This window comes from Muntiacus reevesi, chromosome 11 (genome assembly GCF_963930625.1).
Source record: "Muntiacus reevesi chromosome 11, mMunRee1.1, whole genome shotgun sequence".
Classification (NCBI taxonomy): Eukaryota; Metazoa; Chordata; class Mammalia; order Artiodactyla; family Cervidae; genus Muntiacus; species Muntiacus reevesi.
This window is the reverse complement of record NC_089259.1, coordinates 62,804,073-62,831,730: the sequence shown is the minus strand read 5'-3', so window position 1 is coordinate 62,831,730 and position 27,658 is coordinate 62,804,073.

The following is a 27,658-nucleotide window of genomic DNA, read 5'->3' as shown; positions in this document are numbered from 1 at the left end:
TATAGAAATTTAAAAGATATTAATAAGAATTTAGGATATAAGTAAATTAAAATCATCTCCGATTGACACATTTAATCAAGATAGACATATCTTTCAATCTTTCCCAGAGCTACCTGCAAGAGAAAGAAATTATCTTTGGCTTCAACATAATAAAGATACTAGTTTGTTTATACCAATGAATTTTACAGCAAATGGGGCATTGAGAGATGAGCTATGCACGAGGCAAGCAGTCCTAAAAGGTAACATACTAGAAATTATCTTCTAATTCTATGCTTTCTTAGAAATTATAGTCCAAAGTCTTAAATGAGAATATGAAAAAATATCAAGGGTCATCAAATGAGCAAAAAACCCACAAAAGGTAAGAATGTAAAGCACTGAAAAACACGTTTACATTTTGAAGTATGAAAATTGATAAAGTCAATGAATTGGAGAAGGGAAAATGTCTGTTAGAGAAGATGGAGATGTAAACATGTGGTGGTTGAGGGATCAGATGATATTATGGTAATGGCAGATAAAGAATGGAGGAGGCAGTCCTCAAGGAGGCTGGTGTATAAAGAAGACCATCCCCAGTGAAGTCTTAAAAATGAATGGAGAGTCAGCAGAATCCATTAAGAACATGTTTCTTTTCACAAGGGAGAAGGTGGATAGCAGACTTCTGCACAGCAAATGAAGCCTGAAGAAGTGTCTACTGAATTGAGAATCCATAAAGAAAGACAGTGGATAATAAAGAGATGAATTGCTTGGGATTTCTACCCAGATTGAGTGGGGTACTTGTTACATTATTATGGAGCTTGTGAGGCATAACAAGAATTCAAACGTAGACATCCACACACAAATTGGTTGGAAGGGAAGCTCTCAATTTCTGGGAGGTCTGTTAGGAGACAGAGCAAAAAGCATTGTGAACAACAGCAACATCTGGACTGCAAAGAGAAATGGAGGAAATAGAATTGTGTTTACATTAAGTGAGCTCTCTCAGTGCTGAGGCCAACATCTGGCTTTGGTTACAGTTATCTGAACATAGTGAAAATGTTTGAATTAACCAAAAAAAAAGATTAGACTAAATTTCATAACAGTGTTTACACAGCAGAATAAATGACAAAACAGATACATGGAAAAAAGTGTCTGTTTATGCACACATTTCAAAGAGCATGGATATAGCACCCCAAGCAACATTATCTTAGTGTGGTTGACATAAGACAGGGTTCCACATAAACTCCTAATGATGGCCATTACAAATTGTGTTAAGCCAAGGTGGTTTAAACACAGATATCCCATGTCTTTTGTTTATTACTATGATAAAAAGAGTTTGAGTGCCTTTCTGCTACAATTAAGGGAAAACATGGTGTAGGAAGTATATTTACACTTTATTTTCCCACTATCAATAACATTTCAGGTGACATGTTTATTCCTAGGAATTACAGCTCTCAATAAGTTTCCCCCCCCTCTAATTTCTTTCCATAAATGAATGTATTTGGGGGCTTTAATTTGTTAGCAAATTCAGAACAGAGTATTTATCTTTACAGAAGCAATCTCAATTTTCTGTGGCCATATTGATGGGGTCTTTAACATCTCATGGACCACTAATAAAAGTCATTGTTTATTGCTTGACCTTATTTTGGAATCTGGTATGCTCTCATCATTGCAACACCTGATTTTAACAAGGAAACAAAAGCAAGTACCATATGCTGGGGAACAAGCTGTGATCCTATATCTAGAGAGAAAGTGAATTTAAATATAAGAATAAACAGTTAAATTTGGAAGACTGTGTCATTTTTTAAGAGAGAGTTCAGAAGTCCTGGTTCTGAAAAGAGGCAATTGGGTTGAAAGGGTGACGAGAACAAATATAAACATTATCTTTCAAGGACTTGTGCTGTGCTGGGCTTAGTCACTCAGTCGTGTTCAACTCTTTGCGACCCCACAGACCAGCCCGCCAGACTCCTCTGTCCATGGGGATTCTCCAGGCAGGATTACTGGAGTGGGTTGCCATGCCCTCCTCCAGAGGGTCTTCCCAACCCAGGGATCAAACCCGGGTCTCCCACATTGCAGGCAGATTCTTTATCATCTGAGTCATTAGGGAAGCCCAAGAATATTGGAGTGGGTGGCTATCTCTTCTCCAGGGAATCTTCCCAACCCAAGAATTGAACCAGGGTCTCCTGCATTGCAGGCAGATTCTTTACCAGCTGAACTATCAGGGGAGCCCTTCAATGACTTAAGTAGATTTAACCTCACTGGGAAATAATCTCCAAAGATAAATTGATAGATTAATGTATTGACAGAATCAATTCCTAGAATAGACTCCCTTATACAGTCAAATCGATCCTAGGTTCCAAATTGTCAAACTAATGTCACTTATTTTAAAGAAGGGTTTTTAGTTTGAATTCATAGACTCTGCTTAGCCCCCGATCAACTCTGAAACTGAATTGTGAGTTTCTAAGTATTTCAATTTAAGAGAAGCATAGAACAAATATGTACTTGGAAAGTTTATGTCTTTAGGCAGTATAATAGTAAGTTTAAAGAGAGATTATAGTTTAGGAAATAAATAAGCAGTGTGTCTCAGTAGCTCAGTCATGTCCGACTCTCTGCGACTCTCTGGACTGCAGCCAGGCTCCTCTGTCCATGGAATTCTCCGGTCAAGAATACTGGAGTCGGCTGCCATTTACTTCTCCAAAATAATCAGTAACATACCTGTTATGGTAGTTGGGGAAGAAAAAAGAAAGCTGGACTCTTATTGCAAAATGGTATCTTATAAAGTTCAGTGTCTAAATACTAACTTCAGGAAGGTGATAAAACTGTAGATGCCATGGTTGAATTTATTAGAGGCATTTGTAAAACTTTGCCCAAGGTTTAACTTAAAATCCACTCTACAGTCCTAAATCTGAAGCTTTCAATGTTGCATTTGTGAAGATGTGGTCCAACAGGTGATACAGTTAATCACCTGTAGACCATTAACTACACATTCTAAACATCTATGAAAGTACATTACTGTGACATGATAGAGAAGGCCAATGTCTTATTTTTATTAAGAAATTGGTGGGCCTGACTTCTTTCCTAAGAATTTTCTGCCAAATATTGAAGTACAAATCAGATAGGTTGAGTAAAATATAAAGCATATAATATTATTTTTGATAAAACACTGTGATTCTGAAGAAACAACATTAACTTATTTCTGACATAGCACAACTTCAGAACTTAAAAAAGCTAATTACTCAACCATAAAAAAGAATGAAATTGGGTCATTTGTAGAGATGGACTTACAGAGTGTCCTACAGATGGACCTAGAGAGTGTCATACAGAATGAAATCAGAAAGAAAAAAAATAGATGTCATATATTAATGCATATGCATGGAAAAACGGTACAGATTATCTAATTTGCAAAGCAGAAAAGAGGCAGATGCAGAGATCAAATATATGGATGCCAATGGGGAGGGAAGGGTGGGAGGAATTGGGAGGTTGGGATTGACACATATACACTGTTGATACTTTGTATAAGGTAGATTACTAGTGATAACATCCTGTATAGGACTGGGAACTCTACTTAATGCGCTGTGGCCACTTGAATGGGAAGGAAAGTCCAAAGAAGGAATATACATATATGTATGCCTATTCATTTCACTGTATAGTAGAAACACAACATGGTAAGGCAACTATACTCCAGTAAAAATTATTTTAAAAACTTCTTTGAAAGCAATAATAATTTAACATATTTCTCCATAAAGTGAAATTTAAACTTATGGATTACAATCAATAAGACAAAATAAATCCTATTTGCAGTCTTAAAAAACAACTTACTTTTTCTTAGACTCCAAACCCATTGACAAAACACAAGGAAATTGTTCAATTAAGCCAATCCTATTACTCAAAATGAGAGTGGGGGTGGATGGAAATAGTTTTTTCCAATGTGGTCTGTTATTCTTTAATTATTCCACTGTAAGAGTCTCACCATATGGTAGAATATGATTTCAGACAAGATATACACCATTCTGACCTCAGACTGACCTAAAATGTTTTAGCTCTGGAAAATAAAAATGCAGTAAAGGCCTTAAGAAACTAACCAAAAAAAAAAAAAAAAGAAAAAAAGCACAAAACATGTAAGGACACATTGCCTATTACTTTCTATCCTAGCAACATCCTGACTGAGATGAAAGAAGGGGAAAAATAACAATAGAAAAAAATCTTTTTTATAGGAATATTTATTATGGACTCAAATCCAAGTGTTCTCCAAAGTTTCCTTCCCTATTTACAACTAGAAAATAGAATTTACTTGCAGGGGGGCCGGGGTGAGTGAGAAGTCCTGCGGTGATTTTTAGTGAATTTATGAATCTGAGAGAGTCACATCTGGGTAAAGTGGTACATGGTCATTACACCAATATGGCCATAACACTGAAGCACTCTAAATATAAATCGTGATTTTCAGTAGCAAAAAATAATGAGGTACATTTGACTTGTTATCAGGTTTGTCCATGATCTATGATGAGCTTAAATATTTTCTATTAGTGAAAGAAAATCAGGCATGGCATTTTGTCCAATGAATACTAAGAAGAAAGAGTTATTTGAAGAGTTAAGACACTGTATTTCTAATAAGTCAAGATAGATTTATTCCTGTGAATGTAATGCTAAGTTAAAATGAATCTGAACCCTAATTGTTTGAATTATGAAAAATGAATAGTAATCCTTAGTAACAGGCCTGGACGTTTCATACAGCTATCTCTAATCCTCCTAATAGAACTAAAGTTAGATATTATTATCCCATATTTTTCAAAAGAGGAAATTGAACTTCAGGTATGCTCAAAGTCATTTTGTTAATAAGTAGCAGAGCTGGAATTTGTACCAATTTCAAAACCTGTGCTATTTCTATTATGTCTCATATCACTGAAGAACATATTTTTATGGCTTAGCCAGATTATATGGATTCAAAGTGAAAATACAAAACAGGAAATATGAGTCATTTACTGAGCTGCAATTTTTATAATTTCTGCTGGAGAATAACTTTAAAATTGGCAAGTTATCTAAACTTTGTATCAAAGATACAAGACAGTCTTGACTTTAGGCATTCCTAACTAAATTGGCTTTTCTTTGTGTAATTAAATCACATGCTGGAATTCTGGTTTTTATTTCTATCAAAACAAATCAACACTTTTTGTTGTTACAGTAGAAGACTTGCCCATAACCCATTAATCTGTTTTCCTTTTGTTTTATAATTCGAAGGAGAGGTTTGATAGAATCTTTTCCCGCTCATGTTTGGGAACTCTTAACTGGAGCCTATGTATTTCACAAGCCTTCTGAAAATATAAGCAATATTTTGTAAAATGTGACTAAGTGCATTTTTCTGGCAATGAGTCCCTTGGATTTCACTGGATTACAAAATAATCCATGACTGTAAAGGAAGATAAAAACTGCAATACTTACTTTCCTAGTAGAGGCTTTTTATTTTTTTTAATTAGTTGGAGGCTAATTACTTCACAACATTTCAGTGGGTTTTGTCATACATTGACATGAGAGGCTTTTTTTTTTTAAATAGTGTCTACATAAATAAATGAGATGCAAAGTACATTGATGTGTAGTTGTACCCTTTCAAACAAAAGCATTTTCCCTTGAAGCCATACATGAACTTCATACATACTAATAGTTTTTTTTTTCCTTCTTTTTCATCTGTCTAGGTCATTTGAAATAAGCTTACTTATTAAAAAAAAAAAAACTTTGGAGACAAAACTTTAAAAATTATTTGTAACCATGTAGTGTTTTTCCAAAACTGGAAGGAAAGCTGAAATGAAGTCTATTTTATACCAAGATATATAGCCCAAACTTGTCTTGAATAAAGACTAAAATCAAAAGAAAGATAAATAAATAAAATATGATTAAAAATTAAAGGAAAGATAGGAGGTCGGCAGTTTAAGGGTTTCAATCAAAGTTTCAGCTAGGTGCCCATCTGTGTTGCTTAAATAGTCATTTCTCAAATTTACCCTTGAACTGGATAGTTAATGATATTTTTATAACGGCAATGACCCCTAAATAGGACATACGGAGGTTTTCCTTGCCTCATTAAACCTGGAAGAGGTCAATGTTATGAGTCTGTTTGATTTTCTTCCATAAGGTAGTGACTTAGTAGCATGTGTGAGTAAGGCATTTACTTAATCCAACATGCTAGGATGCTTTTTCCCTAGATAATACTAATCCCAAATTATATATACCCCTTTTATTACAACAGACTCCAGTCCATCACTTCCACAAGAGTTAGTTCTTTTCTAAGCCTAACTGTTCAAAGGGGATGCTGAACAATACTTTTCTGAGCACTTTAACAAAGTTGGCAGTACCTGGAAAGGCACCAACGTGGTTTAAGGGGCTGGGAAGTTTGGTAAATTTTCTGGTCATGAATTTGAGGTTTTGAAACTATCAATTATTTACTGTCTTGTTTCAGTTAGCCTAAAATAACATTCATGCTTTACTTGGACTATAAGTTGATTTTGGATATGTTTTTTAAAATAGGATTTTTTTTAACTGTTATTGATTAATGATGAAATATATGCTCAGTCGGATACAACTCTTTGCTGCCCCATGCACTGTAGCTTGCCAGGCTCCTCTGCCCATGGAATTTTCTGGGCAAGAATACTGGAGTGGGATGCCATTTCCTTTTCCAGGGGATCTTCCTGACCCAGGGACTGAACCTGCATCTCTTGAGTCTTCTGCACTGGCAGGCAGATCATTTACCACTAGCAACACCTGTGTTATTAAGAAATACAAATTCCTCAAGCTTAGAAATAAAGAAGTTACTTCTTCGCTCACTGTCTTACATTCTGCTGCAAAGGCTAACTTCTGCTTGTTTGTGGAGTGGTATTATTTTGCAGCTTAAGTGGCCACCAGCTGTGCAGTTTTTCTGGACATCACATACTTAGGATAAATTTTGAAAAGATAAAGTTTGCTTGTCTTCTCTGTGCACCAAGAATTTTGGCATTTTACACTCAGTTCTCTGTGCATCTAGTTCTCTGTATAATGGATGGAGTTGTTCTGTTTACAAGGAGGGAAGAAAGATGTTCGGACCATTCCTATCCTTTGACCCTTGCTGGATTCTTTCTTTGCCTGTATCCAAGTCTATCTCAACAATAGTCTGGAGACAGTATATGTAGCACTTTAAACACCCAGGAAGAGAATCACACACCAAGTGCAGAAAATCAGAACCAGACTCACATTTTTCTACACTTTGCCCTATGTCTGAGTGTCTCCTTGGGCAACTCATCCTTGATTTTACTGCTTGATAACGGTGGGTAGAGGATAATACTTTGTACAACCTTGCAGTCCTCTGTAAATAGGAACATAACTAAACACATTACCTCTTTCACACTTTAGAAATTTTCCGCACATAATCTTGTCATGATTTTCCCCTATAACAATGGTCACATTTGTCAGGCAATAGCAACAAAAACTTATCTATAAAAAATCACAATATATTTGATTTCAATATGTATTTGAATTTATGTGCATCATATAATACTAAACATTTCCTTATTTTGTTCATCAGGATTTATTTTTGATGACTGCAAAGAATAACGTTCTGAGGTTAATTATTTTTTCTGTTTATTAGGATAACTTAGTCACAAATTTTACTCAATCAAATATAGGTCCATAAAAATCAAATGTTTTAAAGGCTTCATCTTTAAAGCAGAATCTATTATTGACTTTCTTTCCATAAGATTTCCAAATGCTTCTGGTTACAGTGTTTTTGAAAGCCTCTTTAAATTATTATTTTTCTCAGTCTAGCTTATTTAATACACTGATTGCTGCCTATGTGTGTGATAAATAAATATAAAGTGAAGGGCAGCCCTCCACTGGCATCTCAGGGCAGTGAAAAGGAGCAGTTTTCCTTTACCCTTGACTTATGTTAAGTATTTAGCTCAGGTTAGAGAAGATAGTTGTCTGATTGTTTGCCCTATTTTTCTTTGCCAGACTAGATAAAGTATGCTTATCTATTAAAAGCACTCCAGAGCAACATTAAGCCAGGACACCTGTGGAGCTTGTCAACTCAGGTTCTCAAACAGGTCACTGGCTGCTGGGGCAACTTCAAGAACAGAATAACAAGCACTCTTTGGTATGGGAAGCAAGGATCTCACTGCCTTCATGTGATCTGCGTAGAAGAGAAACTTATCAACAGCTGGAAAGAAAGGAAAAGATCATTTCTCACTGTTTATGAATCGATCAGCCTATAGCTTATTTTAAAATTCATGTCCTAGGGTCCCATGCTCATAGCAAAATGTATTATAAATATTTGAACAGGAGCTATGTGGTTTATAAGGGCTCCACTTTTCTGAAGCTTGAAGATAATATGTGACATCAGTTTATAGCAGACAGTACTTTAACTGGTGTTCCAAGCCTTTCCCTCTATTAAAATAAAAATCAATGAATTAGGAAAATTTGGGGTATAACTTACTCTTTTGAGTTGTTAGCAGTTAGGGATTGTTAGAATCAATTGAAAGTAGGTCATTGGGGGTGATAAAATGTTTGAAATGAGTTTCTGATAATTTTGGAAAGATATAAAGTACAATAATTTTATGTTTAGACTCTTCAACTGACAGGCAGAATAAAATAAGTTCTAAAGGAATAGAACACACCTAATTGTTCACTGTCCAATTATAGGATCACCAGAGGAATTTATGTAGAAATTGTATTATGAGTAATATTTTTTTGAGAGAACTGGCTTTCGTGTTTTTTTAGTGAATGGTTTTATTATTTTGGTAAATAGCATAGTTTTTTCTTTTATTTGTTTTCTTTTGTTTTCCTCATAGACTAAAAGCCCTCATTTTATATTTGTGCCATTTGTAAGCTAAATGTAGATATTGAGAAGTCAGCTAGGAATCAGATCACTTAAACTTACATTTTATGAAATAATCATTTGGGGGGCTCTATATATCATTTATGTATTTTCAACACCTTTTATAGCAATTTGAAAAACATTATTTCAAATGAAAAATCGCAGTCACTACAAAATAGCAATAAATGATTTCCCCAAATTACCCACCTATAACCAATCCCCAATGTTTGTACAAATTGAAGAAAGAAGGAGAAAATGATTTCCAGCCCCAAATTATTTCCCAGAGGTTTTTGCTTTTGGCTTTTTAATACACTTTAAGCTTCTAAAACAAAATAATTTATTATTTGCTCTAACATCTAAATTGATAAGTGTTTAAGGAAACTGATGACTTGGGAAGAAAATAAACATTTGGTGTGTGTTAGGAATAAAATAAGAAAGCTAGAGAATTAAAATGTGGCAAGAGCTTCTCTGTAGAGTGAAAAATCTCTGGATGTATCCTTAACCTGGAAGTAATTTTTGGTGTGTGTTTAATCACTTCAGTAGTGTCCGACTCTTTGCGACCCTTTGACCCCTATGGACCGTAGCCCACCAGGCTCCTCTGTTCATGGGATTCTCCAGGTATGAATACTGGAGTGGGTTGCCATGCCTCCTCCAGGGGATTTTCCAGACCCAGGGATCAAACCCATATCTCCTGTGTCTCCTGAATTGCAAGTGGATTCTTTATCACTGAGCCACCAGGGAAGCCCAATTTTATTTGTATATGTGTGTGAATTAGAATAAAATTATTTAATATCTGAACATGATCATGGGTCAAATTGATTTTTTAAAAGTATTACCCAAAAGTAAATTACATATCATATCCATGTTATATACCCAGAAGCAAAGGAACGTGTGTGTATGTTTATATCTATATGTATATTTATACCTATTTTTTGTAAACCAGTGTTCTTTTTAAATTTCTCTTGGATGAATCCTTAGGAGTAGCACTCCTGTTACACAATGAGGTATGTATACTTAATAGAAAGTTTTTAACTTTCCAAAGTGGCTTCGTTACTGTAGATTCTCACCAGCAATATGAGAATTCTAGTTATATCACATCCTCGCCAACTTTTAGTAGTGATCAGTCTTTAATTTCAGCTCTTTTAGTGGGTACATTTTGCTATCTCATTATGATTTTCACTTGCAATTTGACTATTAGTGCTGATAAACCTTTAAAAACATGCTTATTGAACATTTGTATATCTTTTTGTTATTTCTGTTAAATTTTTGCTCATTTCTTATTTGCATATTATTTTCATTATTTAATTATAGTTCTTTATATAGTTTGGATGTCAGTCACAAGGGGTATATTTGGTACAATCTAACATTTAGGCAAGTGCTAAATTTAATAATTCCCATAAGTTGGATCTCTTGCTTTCCTGCTGGGGCCCCAGATCCTCATCAATAATAGGCATTGATCATATCTCATTCAATGCCTAGTGCTACCTTACCAAACAGGTGTGTTTGCTGAACTTGACCAGCAGGTACAAGGGATGGACTAATATTTTGGAGGAGTAATAATATCCACATTAAAAAAGGTGTGATTTAAGAAGTTATATAGTCTCATGCTTCAGTGCACAGATTTGGAATGGGTCAGAACAGGGCTTGATTCTCAGCCCTTCTGTTTATCATGCATACCATTTTGTGAGGGTCATATAAGCTCTCCAAACTTCAATGGTCTCTCTTGGAAGATAGGGGAAATGTATTCTATGCCTCCCTCTGCAGAGTTGTCAGGAGGGATGAATAAAATATAAATGTCTTATCCACAGCCCTTGTATATTAAGTGGTACTAAAGGAAGCTGCTGCTTTTTTATATTTTAGTTTTGTTTATCTCAGTGTACAGAAAACTTGTTTTCAAGCCTAAGCTTCAACACCTAACTAATGTGAAATGCTCATCTCTCTGAGCTTCAGTGTTTTCACTCTTCTCTAACTACTTCTCAAAGTTCAGTAAGGTAACATACTGGGAGTCTATACGCTCTGTATTTTAAAGTAAAAGGTAAAAAAGAAAAGGGAACTGTCCTGCATGGTTGATGGGAATGTAAAGTGGTAGAGCTACTATAGAGAACGGTATGAAGGGCCTTTAAAAACCTAAAAGTAGAGCTAACATATGATCCTGCAGTCCACTCTTGGGCATATATCTGGAGAAACTCTGTAATTTGAAAAGACACAAGCACTCCGATGTTCATAGCCTATTTACAATAGCCAAGACATGGACATAACCTGAATGTCTATCAGCAGAGAAATGGATAAAGAAGATGTGCACACACATCTCGGGACACACACAGTATTGAATATTACTCAGCCATAAAAAGAATGAAATAATGCCAATTGCAGCAACATGGATGGGCCTAGAGATTATTATATAAAGTGAAGTAAGACATATAAAGATATATCATAAATATCACTTATCCATGAAATCTAAATATATGATACATAACATTTACGAAACTGAAACAGAGTCACAGACTTCAAAATCAAACTCATGGTTACCAAGAGGGACATTGTGGATATGGAGATAAATTAGGAATTTGGGGTTAACATACACACACTACTATATATATGACCTAATGTGTAACACAGGGGACTATACTCAATATTTTTCAATAACCTATAATGGAAAAGAATCTGAAAGAGAATATATATATATATGTAACTGAATATATATAGTGAATCACTTTTCTTTACATTTGAAAGTAAAACAACATTGTCGATTAACTATACCTCAATTTAAAAAATCATACAAAAATCCACTGTGAGAAATAAAAGGGTAAGGCTAGCCAGATGTTAAGACTCATCAGACATCTTTTACACATAACATCGTGCCAGATACCATGTAAGCATCAGGAATACAGAGATGCTGAAATCACAATTCTTCACTCCAAGGAGCTACACATCTAAAAGGCTGACAGAAGAACACGTAGGTATTAAATCTAGAATGAAAAAGATTGAAAGCAGTAGAAGTGGCAGCCCTGGCACCCTCAAGGGAGGATCACATTTCCAGATGTGATCAACCTGAAACTGAGTCTTAAAAGTGGAGAGGAAGACAGCAAGGCAAGCAAGGCAGGAGTGGGTTGGGGGGAGGACAACCCAAGGGCAAAAGAAAGAAAGCTGCCACAAGCACAGGATTTTCAGAGAAACGTCAACAACTCTGTGTTGATGGCTTGTCAACCAGGAGGCGAGAAGTAGCAGAGGACTGAAAAGGAGTAGCAGCAGCCCACCTCATGTGAATATGAAAAAATCCATTATTTTCATTACTTTTATAATCAGTGACAGATGATATGAGGAAAGAAGCTTTAGACAACAGGCTTCCAGACAGGGATGGAATGATTTCCTCTTGGCATATTCATTGAATTCACTGACCAAAGGCAAAGTCTTCAGTCATGACATCTTACACCCTCTACAGCCCTTATCTTTTAGAATGACAAAGAAGGAGAACTCTACAAGCAGAAGTGTGTCGTGAATTTTAGAAAAAAAATTTTCAAGTAAGATATCTGCTAAGAGAGTCACGTTTTGCATAACATCTGTTGGATCAGAATCCTCACTCACTAGAATAACTAACGATTTAAGTATTCTACGTGTGTACACACATATACAAGTTCCAATTATAGCTGAGGAATTGATATCTGGATAGAACTGGTATGTGTTGTATAAATCCCTACCCTTCACTGTAACATAAGTTTTCTGTAATTGTCTGTTACTCTTTTCTTCTTGTTCCCTATGTACACTCTAGGGTCAGCTATGGTTCAAGATGTCTGTAATTTCATTACCGTTTACAGTGGTTAATTCTTAGTACAGTATAATAAGAGTTAAATGAAATTCCCCAGAGTTGAAAAAAATTTATGAGAGATAAAATTCCAAAGCAACTGTAAACAGCCAAGTCAAGGACCCCATGCAGTCCAGATAGTATTATTACTGATTGTGAATGAGGTCACTATATTTCCTTGTTAATTGTTAATTCTCTGCATTATTTGCTATCAGGAGACCAGAGACATACTGATTAAATTATCTTGTTTAGTTAATCATTTGGAATTGCTTATCCCTTCCTAAGCCTCCTTTAAGCTATATGTTTCCTGAATTTAGAGCTCAAGCGGCAAAAGGAAGAAACAGCAAACTCTGATACATAAATAGCCTTGAGGAATTGCTTATTAAGAAATGCTCAAAAAAGAGTTTTCCAATCTCACAACCTATAATAAATACTTCCAGGGTCACATTTGCACAAGAAACATGCTGTACATACTGTCATTGAAAAGACAGATCTTTTATTTTTCGGCAACATTCCCTGGTAACTCTGAGCAACTCTTTTGAGAATAGTTCTTCATTTTATTTTTTTATTATGAAATGCATAGACATAATATTTGAGCATTCAACCGTGGAAGGAATGGAGTTATTGTGTTGCTTGACCAAGTCTTTTTATTATGTTCTTTGACCAACTCATTTTATCATGTTGCTTGACTAAGGTCTTTTTAGGGAAGCATTGTCATATGGGGTATGGAAAGAAAATTCACATTTAAGAGATGCCTCTGCCAATTACAACTGGAGTAACTTTATATATATCACTTCATTTTCCCAAGGTCCTCCTTCTTCATCTATACAATGGGAATGATAAACACTTAGAGTACTATTTTGTTTAAATGGATAATGAAGGTGGAAGAACTTAGTCAAGCGTGAAACTTCACATGAATCTAGGGTGCAGTCTTCCCACAATTGTTGGCAGCTTTATTCTTTATTCAGATAACCAAAGTAAACAAAACAAAAAAGAAGACAAAGAAAAAAAATCCAAACTTAAGTGGGAGTTTCTAAGTCTATCTGGCTATAATTCCTTTGTTCATGTTTATATTAAAGATAACATAGGTTGCATATATGCTCAGTCAGTCAGTTGTGTCTGACTCTGCAACACCATGGACTGTAGCCTGCTAGGCTCCTCTGTTCATGGAATTTTCCAGGCAAGAATACTGCAAAGGGTTGCCATTTCCTATTCCAGGGGATCTTCTCAACGTAGGGATAGAACCTGCACCTCCTGGGTCTCCAGCAAAGGCAGGCAGATTCTTTAACACTGAGCCACCTGCGAAGCCCTAATTACGGGTTACATATCAACAATTTCCCTGGTTCTACTCTATGCTACAATGCCCTTTCAAAGGCTCTATACACACCAGCACAGGAAGAGCATAACATAGTCAAACAGCAAACATTTTAGTAGCAGAGGGAAGGGAAAGAGGTTCTTTAACACAGTGACCCAGGAGGTACCTAAATTCAGTGATCTCTGTGAAAACATGTCAGAATGTAGCAGGGAAGCTATCTTCTTCCCATCTAGAGTCAGAATGCCCCCTAAACCTACCTTCAGAGTATTACATGGCAAATGACAGTTAAAAAAAAATTGGTCTTCAAATGAGAAATGTGCAGATCAAAAATAAATCTGGGAAGACAGACATCATCTCTTAAATGGGACTAGCTATTTTGAAGAATAAACCTCCTTTTAAAAGTTAATTACCTCCTTGAAGACTTTTTCCTAATATAGTCATATTTTGAGGGACTCAGAGTAAGAACTGCAACATATGAATTGGGTGGGGGAGAAATGTATTTCAGTCCATAAGGTGATTTGCAAATATTTTCTTCTAGTCTATAGTTTCTTTCTGTTCAATTAAAAGAATCTTTCACAGAGCAAGCATTTTTACTTTTGAGGAAGTCCAATTTATCAATTGCTTGAATTCCAAAGATTTTAGTCTATATTTATTCCTAAAAATGTTATAGTTTTACCATTTACAGTTAATTTTGACATCAGTTTGATCAATAAAATTAACAAGCCACAGGCAAGACTGACAATTTGTTTTGACTCAAATAATATCAGGAATGAAACGACATCAAAATGATAACAAAGGAATGAATAATAGGAACAACTCCATATACATAAATTTTACAACTTAGATGGAAAGGACCAATTTTTCAAAGTACAGCCTACCATACCTAATCCAAAATTAAAGAGATAATTTGAATAGTCTTATTAAGGAAATTTTATTTGCAATTTAAATGCCCCTGCCTAAACATACCCAAACCCAGTTAGTTCACTGGAGAATTCTACCAAACACTTTGATATTAATACCAAATTCTATAAAACCTGCTCCAGAAAATAGAAGAAAATAAAATATTTCTGGATTAATTTTATGAAGCTGGATTTACCCTGATACCAAAGGGAGACAAAGACAGTAAAAAAGGAAGAACTGCAACCACTATCCCACATATATTAGCAAATAAATTTTAACAATACGTAAAAAGAATTATATATCTGGACAAAGGTGGTTTATTCCAAGGATGGAAGGTTGGTTCAATATTTAAAACTTCCATCAATATAATCCACCATAATAACAGGATAAAGAACAAAAATCCCTTCAATATGTCAATCAATGCAGAAAAAAGCTGATAGGAAGTAAATCATGTGATGTTTCTCTTTTCTAATGCAAACATTTAGTGCTATAAAAATTTCTCTCAGGTAAGCACTATGCCACAGTATTGGTATATTGTATTTTAGTTTTTGTTCAATTCAATGTATTTTCAAAAATTTTCTTGAGACTTTCTCTTTGAACCATGGATTAATTCCAACTGTATTTTTGAGTTGGTTGGGATATTCCCTGTTATCATTCTATATGATTTCAATTCTTCTAAATTTTTTGAAGTTCATTTTATGTCACAAGATTCAACTTATTTTTGCATATTTTCTGTGGGTACTTGAAAAGAACATGTATCCTCTTTTTTTTGAAGGATAGTATTCTGTAATAAATGTCAGCCAGAGCCGAATAGTTGATCCTGATGTTTTCTTGTTGATTTTCCTTCTAGTTATATCATATCAGTTGTTGAGATAGAGTATTAAAGTATCCAAACTGTGGATGTGTACATTAAATACTAAATGAGGAGTTAAAAATAAAATTATGATATTGAAATATATGTTATATAACATATATATTTTCTACCCTATGTACAAACTATGCTTTAACATCCAGACATGATAGAATACTTCACTGAGGCAAGCATTTTGATAAGCTTTAAAATTCACTCATACTAATTCAAATATTTGTGGAATATTAAGTTCAGTCCCTCAGTCATGTCTGACTCTGCGATATTCCATGAACTGCAGCAAGCCAGGCCTCCCGATCCATCACCAACTCCTGGAGTCTATCAAAAACCATATCCATTGAGTCAGTGATGCCATCTAACCATCTCATCCTCTGTTGTCCCCTTCTCCTCCCGCCCCCAATCTTTCCCAGCATCAGGGTCTTTTCAAATGAGTCAGCTCTTCACATCACATGGCCAAAGTACTGGAGTTTCAGCTTCAACATCAGTCCTTCCAATTAACACCCAGGACTCCTTGGTTTGATCTCCTTTCAGTCCAAGGGACTCTCAACAGTCTTCTCCAACACCACAGTTCAAAAGTATCAATTCTTCGGTGCTCAGCCCTCTTTATAATCCAAATCTCACATCCATACATGACCACTGGAAAAACCATAGCCTTGACCAGACGGACCTTTGTTGACAAAGTAATGTCTCTGCTTTTTAATATGCTGTCTAGGTTGGTCATAACTTTCTTCCAAGGAGTCAGCGTCTTTTCATTTCATGGCTGCAATCATCATCCGCAGTGATTTTGGAGCCCAGAAAAATAAAGTCTCCCACTGTTTCCCCATCTATTTGTCCTGAAGTGATGGGACCAGATGCTATGATCTTAGTTTTCTGAATATTGAGTTTTAAGCCAACTTTTTCACTCTCCTCTTTCACTTTCATCAAGAGGCTTTTTAGTTCTTCTTCACTTTCTGCCATAAGGGTGGTGTCATCTGCATATCTGAGGTTATTGATATTTCTCTTGGCAATCTTGATTCCAGCTTGTACTTCTCCAGCCTAGCATTTGTCATGATGTACTCTGCATGTGAATTAAATAAGCAGGGTGACAATATACAGCCTTGACGTACTCCTTTTCCTGTTTGGAACCAGTCTGTTGGTCCACGTCCGGCTCTAACTGTTGCTTCCTGACCTGCATACAGGTTTCTCAAGAGGCAAGTCAGGTGGTCTGGTATTCCCATCTCCTTCAGAATTTTCCACAGCTTATTGTGATCCACACAGTCAAAGGCTTTGGCATAGTCAATAAAGCAGAAATAGATGTTTTTCTGGAACTCTCTTGCTTTTTCAATGATCCAGAGGATGTTGGCAATTTGATCTCTGGTTCCTCTGCCTTTTCTAAAACCAGCTTGAACATCTGGAAGTTCTCGGTTCACGTATTGCTGAAGCCTGGCTTGGAGAATTTTGAGCATTACTTTACTAGCGTGTGAGATGAGTGCAATTGTGTAGTAGTTTGAGCATTCTTTGGCATTGCCTTTCTTTGGGATTGGAATGAAAATTGACCTTTTCCAGTCCTGTGGACACTGCTGAGTTTTCCAAATTTGCTGACATATTGAATGTAGCACTTTCATAGCATCATCTTTTAGGATTTGAAATAGCTCAACTGGAATTCCATCACCTCCACTAGTTTTGTTCATAGTGATGCTTCCTAAGGCCCACTTGACTTCACATTCCAGGATGTCTGGCTCTGGGTGAGTGTAAGTGTTACACCATGTAGAATATTATAATCATATTATATGAAATTTTAATAAGTGGGTGCATGTGGCAAAATGTCCATATGTGGTTATATTACTAAAAAAGAACTTGTCTCTTGTGATTGACATATTTCTTTTAGATGTCAGAGAATTCTATTATTTTTTACTTGTCTATCTTCTTTATCACAAAAATTTATCTAACGCCCAAATATAAAATTACATTTATGAAATTGTACTGTACATATAATGTGCCAAACCCAATGCTAAAATTTCAGTATATTACATGCTTTTGACTAGAGCATAATTAGTAGCTTTCATAATAAAAATTGGTTTTTAAAACTTCAAAACAGGATAAAATGAATTTATGCAAACTAAATAATTATTCAGTTTTCATTTATTAAAATGTTTTCATAATTATCTTATAAAAATAACCTTCCCTGGAATACTATTAGATGTTAATCTAAACAAAAAATTTTGAAAGATCTGATTTTTGTTTCTACCCTTCACTATTTCTCAAAACATGGTCATATTTCACAAGTGCTTATTAAAGTCTAGGCAACCAGATTCCATCAGGTCTGCTGAGTTAACATCCGAGTCACTGCCTGGGGAGTTCTGGGAAAAGTTCCCCAAATGGTTTCTCTGCATTGTACAGTTTGAGAATTTTTCCCTAATTGCTTAAAACCCAATGTGAGCTACCAGACCATTGACTTATAATTTAAAATGTTAATGGATAGAATAATGTTCTGGCTCTTCTATTTATTTTAACTTGTTCTAATCTCTACTATGTGGTACATTCAAAACTCTAATAAATGTTGTTCTCCATAGATTTTCCATGTTCAGCCTCACATCCCCATTACTCTGTATTGTTATTACAAAATGTATTACCTTAGGATGGCAAATTATCTGAAGGTAAAAATATTAGTAAACAATATTTGTTTCCTACATTCCTTTGAATTAATAACACCAATGATCTGTTCAATTTTCATTTCATCCTTTCAGCTACATATAGTATTTTTAATTATTTACAGAGATGATCCCTATGTTTTCACAGCTGCCGTGCCCTGTGTAGCTGGGGTAGGATGATGTATGACTCTCCACCACTGTGTGTTTTGGGGCCTTTGTAGTTACTCTTGAAGTGAAAGGTGGAAACTTGTCTCAGTATCATTTCCCCCCACTCTGCCAGTGATATCTCTGCCAGTGGCTGTGAGTCCTTAGAAAGTCCAGGTGTCCTTTGAGAACCACTGAGATTTCATCCCCTTTATGCAAATTCCTTCTTAGATATCTCTGTCTCTGAAGTTTTCCTAAGTTCTGATATTGACCTAAAACAATAGGATGGGGTATCAGTTCAGTTTCAGTCACTCAGTCATGTCCAACTCTTTGTGACCCCATGGACTGCAGCATGCCAGGCCTCCTTGTCCAACACCAACTCCCGGAGTTTACTCAAACTCATGTCCATTGAGTCGGTGATGCCATCCAACCATCTCATCCTCTGTCGTCCCCTTCTCCTTCTGCCCTCAATCTTTCCCAGCATCAGGGTCTTTCCCAATGAGTCAGCTCTTTGTATCAGTTGGTCAAAGTATTGGAGTTTCAGCTTCATCATCAGTCCTTCCAATGAACATTCAGGAATGATTTCCTTTAGCATGGACTGGTCAGATATGGAGAGGGTATGGCCAGGACCAAACTGTGAGTCCCATTATTCTTGCATTTAGAATACTCTCTGTGACAGAGTATATTGTTTTTCCCAGTTATTGGATTACTTCCTTAACAAAGGAGGACATCTCTGCTCATTGCCATGTGACTTCAAGTGTCTCACTGATGGTGCATTATTACATAGTTCCACTCCATTACTAGGCTTGATGTGAAGCTGTAAGATGTGAGAAAAATTATAGAGAGCTAGACTTGATCAAAAACCTTAAGGGACATTCCTTGCTTCTCTTCTTATCAGTTTTTCCTCCTGTCAGTCCTTTCCCTCTGCTAATGAGGGTCCTAGAATGAGATGACTCAGGGTAGAGCAGCACTGGTTGACCTGCCCTCATGACATAAAACATGAGTGAAATTAAAGTCTTGTCTTAGACAAATGGTGCGGGAACATCTGGACCTCCACAAGAAAAAAATTAATCTAGACACAGATATTATTTACTTCACAAAAGTTAACTCACAAAGGTTCAGAAACCTAAATTCAAAATGCAAAGCTATAAAACTCCTAAAAGATAACACAGGAAAAAAATATCTAGATGACCTTGGGTGTGACAATGATTTTTTAAATATATAAAAATGGCATGATCCATAAAAGAAATGATTGATAAGCTGGACTTCAATAAGATAAAAATTTTGCTCTACAAAAGGTAATGTCAAGAAAAAGAGAAGACAAGTCACAGAATAGGAGATAATACCTGTAAAAAAAATGCATCCAGTAAAGAACTGCTCTCCAAAATATACAAATTCTTAAAACTCAACCATAAGAAAATAACCATCTAATCTAGCAAAAAGTGGACCAGAGACCTTACCAAATAAGATATACAGATGCCAATAAGCTTATGAAATGATGCTCTATATCATATGTCATCAGGGAAATATAAATGAAAACAAGACTGAAATATAACTAACACCTATTAAAATGGCCAAATTCAGAACACTGACAGGTTCAAATACTGGTAAGGATATAGAGCAACAGTAACACCCATTCATTACTAGCGGGAATGGAAAACGGTACAGCCAATTTGGAAGAGAGCTTGCAAGTTTCTTTCACAACTCAGCATATGATGCAGCTGTTGTACTCCTTGGGACTTATGCAAAGGAGTTGGAAAATTAGGTTCACACAGAGACCTGTGCATGAATGCAGATAGTGTCTTTATTCATAATTGCCCAAACTTGGGAGTATCCAAGATGTCCTTCAGTAGGTGAATGAAGAAACAAAGTGTGGTATATCCTGGCAATGGAATATTATTTTGTGTGAAAAAGAAATAAACTATCAAACCATGAAAAGACATCAAGGAAAGTTAAATTCATATCACTAAATGAAGCAAGACAATCTCCATACTGTATGGCACCAAGGACATGACATTCTGAAAGGAGCAAAACTCTGGATGCAATAGAAAAACCAGTTATTGCCAAGGATGAGGAACAGAAGGGGATGAATAGGTGGAGCATGAGGATTTTTAAGGAGTGAAAATGCTCTGTATGATAGTACAATGATGATCACATGTCATACATTTGTCTCAATCCATAGACCATGGAACATCAAGGTAATCTATTGGCTTGAGGTAAACTGTGAACTTTGAGTGATAATGATATGATGTGTCAATATATGTTCGTCCTCAGTAAAAAATAAAATAAAAAGCACCATTCTGGAGAGTAATACTGAGAATAGAGGAGGCCATGTATGTTGGCGGTGGGCAGGGGGTTATAAAGAAAATCTTTGTGCTTTCCTCTCAATCTTGCTGGGAACTAAAACTTCTCTTTAAAAAGTCTTATAAAAATCCTTGTTATAAATCTCCAACAGAATGGAGAAATATACTAAACTCTCTGTGGACATTAATGCTATGTTGATGAGAGCCATTATCTTGAGAAAGATTTCCATAAGCAGCTAAGCCCCATGGTCAATGATCTATCTCTGTGATTGTTTTAAACATATTTCACACTGAGTATTTTAAAGATAGTTTTGCACTTGGTAGACTTCCTAATAACATCTCTTTTCCCCAACCTTACTTTTGTCTCCACATTTTTTTTCCAGTCCCACTATCAAACTTCACTCTGAGTTTTCTGTACAAGAAATTTAGCTCTACCAATAAATTAGAACTGTCTTTCTCATAAACACTATCAGGAAAAGGCCAACAAGGACTTTTGACCTTTCAATAGGAGTATGTCTTTTCCAATTTATGGTGTTTATATCTGCAGTAGAAAGGAGAATTGCTTCAAATGCCCAATATATCATAAAATATATTTTAAGCACCCAAGTACACTTGGTACTCTATTTGAAGCAGTAGAGGGTATATATCCAGAAGAACTGTATAAGAAGGATAAGAATTTTGACAGTCATTGAAACTTCAGAGTGTATCTTAGGGTAAACTGCTTTGTGAAAAACATAAGCACAGATAAATCCAGGAATCATGGAAACACATTCTATGAACCTGGAAGAGGATATGAATTTTATCTAATCTACACTTATCTTCACCAAATCATCAAATTGGACAAAATTAGTTTTATATCCTCTGTATTTGAAATTGGTTGAAAAATAATCCAGCCACCTGAGTTTGATGTCTGTTGGAAATCAGAAAGCGGTATTAAAAAAAAAAAATGGAGAAACAGACATAGAGAATAGACTCGTGGACATGGGGAGAGGGGAGGAGACGGTGGGATGTATGGAAAGAGTGTCATGGAAACTCACATTACCATATGTGTAATGGATAGCCAACGGGAATTTGCTGTATGGTTCAGGAAGCCCGAACATGGGCTCTGTATCAATCTAGGGGGATAGGATGGGGAGGGAGATGGGGGGAGGTTCATGGAGGGAAGCGATATATGTATACCTATGGCTGATTCATTATGAGGTTTAACAGAAAACAACAAAATTCTGTAAAGCAATTATCCTTCAATTAAAAAAATTAATTAATTAAAAATACCTACTCACATAACAGGGCCTATGACCATTATCCTCACTACATCTTTGGAAATACTCTGCTCTCTGTTTTGCTCACAAATTTCCAGAACTAATTATCCACTGTGCTGGTTTATCCCTGCACCACTTGATCATCCATGCCCAAGAGCTTCTGAGGTCTGGAATCTGATTGTCTTTTGTTGGCTCATTGCCTCTGCTCAAAATCTAATTCAATGAACATTCAGAAAAAGAATCAGAGAGCCAACCAAGCAAAAGCCTTCTCATCTTGCCACTGATATTGGGTCTCACCTCTGGTCATGAACATTTTTATTCTTTCCAGCCATATACACTGTATATTATAGAGAATTGTAGCCCGAGTTTAGAGTCACTAAAACTGCTTTCATTAGAACCTGGCTGGTCTTTCTTGGATTAAGGGTGTATGTAGTTTCTTCATACACATGTATACACAAAAATGAAGAGCTTGCATTTTAAATAATTATAAGGCATTACTCCCACTCTGATTATGTGGGGAAACTGGCTGTGTTTCCCAACTGAACTCAGTAGCGCAGTTTCTTCACTAGCACAGTGCAAATTATGTGCTGCCAGCAGTCTCTCTCATTCTATTTGCACTCTTGGCTGTCAAGCAAGTCCCAGGCAACTGGAAAAACAAGGAAACAGATTCTAGAAAACTAGCAAACATATGTTCATTGAGTTCAAACTGCATTATGAGAGAAGCAGGTGGACAGTCAAGGGTGAATTTATTCCCTGGTAGAGTCAACTTTCCTTATCCACCTCTCAAGGACTTCTCTTTATGTTTTGGACTTTTTTGTGACTAGAACTTAAAATACAGATATTATAAGGTAGCAAGATGGTAAAATAAGATGGGACATGAAACACAAATTACTTCAAGTGAACAGAGTTTAACTAAAACGTTTTATAATATGTTCTGTGAGTACTTCACTTTGTCTTGGGATTAAAAAATGTATATATCAGTGGGTGGTTCATTACCAGGGGGAGACCAATATTTCCCTGAAGGTAGAAGAATTCTATTGGCAGTTCAGCTCTGCTTGCCAGAAAGTTCATGAGCAGGCAGAGTAACGAGCTGTCTAAAAGTCATTTTGGCTGAGAACAATAAATTGAGATTACTAATACTAGGGCAAAATAGAATCTGAGTAGACTTCCCTGGTAGCTCAGATGGTAAAGAATCTGCCTGCAATGCAGGAGACCCAGGTTCAATGCCTGAGTCAGGAAGATCCCTTGGAGAATGGAATGGCAACCCACTCCAGTACTTTTGTCTGGAGAATCCCATGGACAGAGGCGTCTTGTGGGCTACAGTCTACAGAGGCACAGAGTTGGCTATGACAGAGGCTAACACACACACACAGAATCTGATCATGGTAGCTGGCTCCATACTTTCTTAGAGACTTCATTTCATCACTGTTTCATAATAATGTTATTATGAAAAAAAACTTCCTGTTGAAAAATCTCCACTTTGGCTCAGATTATCAGACCAATACATTTTAATAACATGCTAGATATAATCACCAATGAGGTAGAACAAAAATGAGCCTGTCATATTTATATTAAATTTGTATACAATTTGAATTATTTTAAATTTCTGGATTGTATATATAAGACATTTGCAAAATGCCTATGCTCTACAAATATGAAAAGTGAAACAATGTTACAATAAAGGAAAAAGACATGAAAGGAACTATTTTTCTAACCATTTAATTGGATATTAGTATTTACTGATGGATTATGTCTGGGTTAGGAATCTGAATTTGAGCAACGGAAGAGGGCAGTGTAAATAAGAACCTTCCTATTATCTTTAAAAAGCTTATGATATCATTTTTTATAATACTTAATATGAGAGAGAAAGATGCTTAAAACAGTAGTCTTACACAGCACTGTCCAGTACAAACACATTGTGAACCATAAGTGCAACCTGCATATTATTTTGAATTTTTGAATGGCAACATTAAAAAAGTAGAAGAAATTAACTGTAATTTATATTTATTTCACCCAATACATCCTCATATTGCTATTTCAACATATAATAGATACAGAATATGCTTAATGAGATAGTTTACCTTCCTTGTTTTTCAATATCAATTATCCAAGTCGTGGTCACTTGGAAAATTACAGCCCATGTCAAGTTCAAGTAGCCGCATTTCATGAGCTTCACAGCCATGTATGGTCAGTGACTACTATACTGGATAGCACTGCCCTACCAAAATTTTATAAGTATGAAATTTCTATTTTACTCAGCCTTTTTTAAACTACACTATGAGTGAAACTCTCGCTGTTTGCAGATGACATGATTCTCTACATAGAAAACCCTAAAGACTCTTCCAGAAAATTACTAGAGCTAATCAATGAATATAGTAAAGCTGCAGGATATAAAATTAACACACAGACATCCCTTGCATTCCTATATACTAACAATGAAAAACCAGAAAGAGAAATTAAGGAAACAATACCATTCACCATTGCAACAAAAAGAATAAAATACTTAGGAGTATATCTACCTAAAGAAACAAAAGACCTATACATAGAAAACTATAAAGCACTGATGAAAGGAATCAAAGAGGACACAAACAGATGGAGAAACATACTGTGTTCATGGATTGAAAGAATCAATACTGTCAAAATGGCTATTCTACCCAAAGCAATCTATAGATTCAATGCAATACCTATCAAGCTACCAATGGCATTTTTCACAGAACTAGAACAAATAATTTCACAATTTGTATGGAAATACAAAAAACCTCGAATAGCCAAAGTAATCTTAAGAAAGAAGAATGGAACTGGAGGAATCAACCTGCCTGACTTCAGACTCTACTACAAAGCCACAGTCATCAAGACAGTATGGTACTGGCACAAAGACAGAAATATAGGTCAATGGAACAGAATAGAAAGCCCAGAGATAAATCCACGAACCTATGGACACCTTATCTTGGACAAAGGAGGCAAGGATATACAATGGAAAAAAGACAACCTCTTTAACAAGTGGTGCTGGGAAAACTGGTCAACCACTTGTAAAAGAATGAAACTAGAACACTTTAAACATAAGACCAGAAACTATAAAACTCCTAGAGGAGAACATAGGCAAAACACTCTCCAACATAAATCTCAGCAAGATCCTCTATTGGAAATAAAAGCAAAACTAAACAAATGGGACCTAATGAAAATTAAAAAGCTTTTGCACTACAAAGGAAACTATAAGTAAGGTGAAAAGACAGCCCTCAGATTGGGAGAAAATAAGAGCAAATGAAGAAACAGAAAAAGGATTAATCTCAAAAATATACAAGCAACTCCTGAAGATCAATTTCAGAAAAATAAATGACCCAATCAAAAAATGGGCCAAGGAACTAAACAGACATTTCTCCAAAGAAGACATACAGATGGCTAACAAACACATGAAAAGATGTTCAACATCACTCATCATCAGAGAAATGCAAATCAAAACCACAATGAGGTACCATTACATGCCAGTCAGGATGGCTGCTATCCAAAAGTCTACAAACAATAAATGCTGGAGAGGGTGTGGAGAAAAGGGAACCCTCTTACACTGTTGGTGGGAATGCAAAGTAGTACAGCCACTATGGAGAACAGTGTGGAGATTTCTTTAAAAACTGGAAATAGAACTGCCATATGACCCGGCAATACCACTTCTGGGCATACACACTGAGGAAACCAGATCTGAAAGAGACACGTGCACCCCAATGTTCATCACAGCACTGTTTATAATAGCCAGGACATGGAAGCAACCTAGATGCCCATCAGCAGATGAATGGATAAGGAAGCTGTGGTACATATACACCATGGAATATTACTCAGCCATTAAAAAGAATTCATTTGAATCAGTTCTAATGAGATGGATGAAACTGGAGCCCATTATACAGAGTGAAGTAAGCCAGAAAGATAAAGATCATTACAGCATGCTAACACATATATATGGAATTTAGAAAGATGGTAACGATAACCCTATATGCAAAACAGAAAAAGAGACACAGAAGTACAGAACAGACTTTTGAACTCTGTAGGAGAAGGTGAGGGTGGGATGTTTCGAAAGGATAGCATGTATATTATCTATGGTGAAATAGATCACGAGCCCAGGTGAGATGCATGAGACAAGTGCTCGGACCTGGTGCACTGGGAGGACCCAGAAGAATCGGGTGGAGAGGGAGGTGGGAGGGGGGATCGGGATGGGGAATACGTGTAACTCTATGGCTGATTCATGTCAATGTATGACAAAACCCACTGAAATGTTGTGAAGTAATTAGCCTCCAACTAATAAAATAAAATTTAAAAAAAAAAAAATAAACTACACTATAATTTGGCTGGAGAAAACAGCAGGAAAATGAATTTTCAATAGAAATCAAAATTAGAATACAGAACCTGTGGGAAATAGAGCCATATTTATCTTACTACACGTGTGTGTGTGTGTGTGTGTGTGTGTGTGTGTGTGTGTATGCGAGTACGCACTCAGTCCTGTTCAACTCTGCGACCCCATGGACTATAGCCTGCCAGAATCCTTGTCCATAGAATTCTCCAGGCAAGGGTACTGGAGTGAGCTGCCATTTCCTACTCCAGGGGATCCTCCTAACCCAGGGATCGAACTCACATCCCTGGTGCCTTCTGCACTGGCAGGTGGATTCTTTACCGCTGTGTATCAAACCTATTTGAATGGGTGGTTAGGTAAAAATTACTTGAAATCACTTATAAAATATTAGATGGAGTTTGTTGAAATGACAAAAAGTGTCTACTAGAAATTATTTCACCTACTCTAAATTTAATCAGAGTAAAGACACACTGAATTTTTAGATATAATATCAATTCTAGTACAACCCATATATGCATACCTCACTAGCAGACTAATGAGCACTGTTCTTAATCCTCAACACATCAAGATTTTTTAAATGCTTACTAAGTGCATAATACTTATATAAGCATGCATGTTTATGTATTGTTTTCTTGGCTCACTCAAACTACTTAAATCTAATTGGAAATGTAAACTTCCAATGCCAAGGAAAGAAAAACTACTTATTGGGTCATCTAGCCAGCACTACCTGTATATTAAGGCACAAATAGTCCTCAGTACATAGTCCATTATTTTACATATTTTATTTTCTAGTAAAGAAATTGTCAGAGTATAATGTTAAAGAGAATTATGTACCAAACATATATTTTATTCCTTTTATGGAACAATGATATTTAATAGCATAAGAGGTGAAGAATAAACCAATAACTTTAAAGCTCTAAAAACTTATTAAGTGTTAAAATGCAGTATGTATCATAGTGTTTGTACTATTTTAGGTGATTTGCTATGTCCCAAGTATGTTTCAGTTCTTTAACATAAATGGGCATTTCTAGGAAAACATTAAAACTTACTGAACAGAACAATCTACCATTAAAATCTACCATTTTGCATCAGTTCAGTTCAGTCGCTCAGTCATGTCCGACCGTTTGCAACCCTATGGACTGCAGCATGCCAGGCCTCCCTGTCCATCACCAACTCCCGGAGCTTACTCAGACTCATGTCCATTGAGTCGGTGATGCCATCCAACCATCTCATCCTCTGTCATCCCCTTCTCCTCCCACCTTCAATCTTTCCCAGCATCAGGGTCATTTCAAATGAGTCAG